The sequence below is a fragment of the Bos javanicus genome, chromosome 14, assembly GCF_032452875.1.
Source record: "Bos javanicus breed banteng chromosome 14, ARS-OSU_banteng_1.0, whole genome shotgun sequence".
Taxonomy (NCBI): Eukaryota; Metazoa; Chordata; class Mammalia; order Artiodactyla; family Bovidae; genus Bos; species Bos javanicus.
Window position 1 is genome coordinate 48663 of NC_083881.1, and position 2375 is coordinate 51037.

The following is a 2375-nucleotide window of genomic DNA, read 5'->3' on the forward strand; positions in this document are numbered from 1 at the left end:
TTTGTCCACAGGAACCAAGCAAACCAGAGTGCTAAGGTCACTTTCATTCTCTTGGGCTTCTCAGAATATCCTCAGCTCCAGCTGCCCCAGTTCCTGGTCTTCCTGACCATCTACACAGTCACTCTGCTGGGGAACCTAGGCATGATCCTGATCATGAAGTCCAGTTCCAGGCTCCACACGCCCAGGTACTTCTTTCTCAGCCACTTATCCTTCGTTGATTCCTGTTACTCGACAGTAGTTACACCCAAGCTACTAGAAAACTTGGTTGTGGAAGACAGAACCATCTCCTTCACAGGATGCCTCATACAATTCTTCTTTGTCTGCATATTTGTGGTGACAGAGACATTCCTGTTGGCAGTGACGGCATATGACCGATTCGTGGCCATTTGTAACCCTCTTCTCTATGCTGTTGTGATGTCCCAGAAGCTTTGTTCCTTGTGGTTGTCTGCATTATACTCTTGGAGTATAGCCTGTTCCTTAACATACACATATGTTTTATCAAGGTTATCCTTTTGTGGGACTAAGTTCATAAATAACTTTGTGAGCACGCAGCCATTGTTGCTGTTTCCTGCTCTGACACTACATTAACCAGGAGATCATTTTAGTCTCTGCCACATTCAATGAAGTAAGCAGCCTGATGATTATTTGCACCTCCTAAGTTTTCATTTTTATCACTGTCTTAAGGATGCTTTCGACTGGGGGGGTGCCACAAATTCTTCTCCACCTGTGCCTCTCACCTGACCACCATTACCATCTTCCACAGGACCATCCTTTTCCTCTGCTGCTGCTGCTAAGTCGCTTCAGTCGTGTCCGACTCTATGCGACCCCATAGACTGGACTATGCAGCCCACCAGGCTCCGCCGTCCCTGGGATTCTCCAGGCAAGAACACTGGAGTGAGTTGCCATTTCCTTCTCCAATACATGAAAGTGAAAAGTGAAAGTGAAGTCGCTCAGTCCTGTCTGACTCTTAGCGACCCCATGGACTGCAGCCCACCAGGCTCCTCCGTCCATGAGATTTTCCAGGCAAGAGTACTGGAGTGGGGTGCCATTGCCTTCTCCATCCTTTTCCTCTATTGTGTTCCTAACTCCAGAAGTTCATCGCTCATGGTCAAGGTGGCCTCTGTCTTTTACACAGTGGTCATCCCCATGCTGAACCCAGTGATCTACAGCCTCAGGAACAAAGATGTGAAAAAGTCAGTGAAGAAATTAATCAACATTAAATTGTTCTGTGATAAAATGCAAAGCTAGAAAGATTTTTGAGAGTAAGAGTTTCTCAATAGCAAATAGAATCATGAACCTATTTTAACCTTGCAATTGACAGGCCAATTTCTGTTCACTCTTTTATTTTATTAAAGTAACTTTAAAATTACAAATAAAATAGAAATAAAAGACTACTTCAACTAAAAGTTTGATACAAACATTGAATTGTAATTTTTTGTGTGTATAATATCTGACCTTGTATTTGTCCTGGTTAAATTTCAGTTTAATTCAAGTCATGTGAACTGCAGGACTTTTAAAAGGATCTGAAGAGTTAATGCCTACAGTAAGGAAGTTTACATCTTAATGTAAAAGTAGTACATTAAAAGCTGCTCAGCATAAAACTCCAAGTATCTTAAGACTTTATTAATTCCATAAGAAACATTTTGGCTTTGGAAGATTCCCAGGCAAACAAAGGCAAATTTGAAATATATCTAACTTAAATAGTTCATAATACGGTATAGTTTAAATATAATTGCTAATATAACCAGATATAAATTATTCTCTATGTGCTAGTGCAAGAAAATGATACAAATGTTGGAGATATAGTGTATACCTATCACTTAAGTTTTTCCATGTACATCATTGTGGTTGTACATTTTAAAATGTATTTATCTATCTCTTTTACTAGAAATTTTACTTAGGTAATTTTTGATTCAATTTAAGTTACAGTATCTTTAAACCAGTTCTCCCATGATAGTATAACAACCAACAAATTAATTATGATTTAGTGTACAGATTTCAGTAAAGCATTGGCTATTTATTCATGAAAAAAGAAACATTTATGAACTCCAGTAGGTTGCAACAACAGCTATTTTTGAAATAGTGACTTTACTGAGGCAGCTCTGCTGATATGAGGCAGGTCACTTGAGCTTCAGGGCTGAGCTAATGGACCAACTAATCTTCACTCTACAGACCTGTATGTAAATCATCCTCCTTGGACCATTCTTACGTTGGAAGCAATGAAGTCCCTGTTTGGGTCTCATCTATGTTTGGGTCAAAGTAAATTAAAAAAAAAAAAGGTTAAACTCAAAGGCAAGGTTTGAAAATTTTTGCTTCTTGTAGAGCTGTTATGTTTTAGGTCAGGGGTACAGGGTGACATGAAGAAGTTGGCTCAG

General features: G+C 39.4%; 1 pseudogene; it reads left to right on the forward strand.

The window, feature by feature from the left end:
• LOC133260810 (olfactory receptor 5D13-like) lies at nt 1–1349 on the forward strand (annotated as a pseudogene).
• The last annotated feature ends 1026 nt before the right edge of the window (nt 1350–2375 follow it).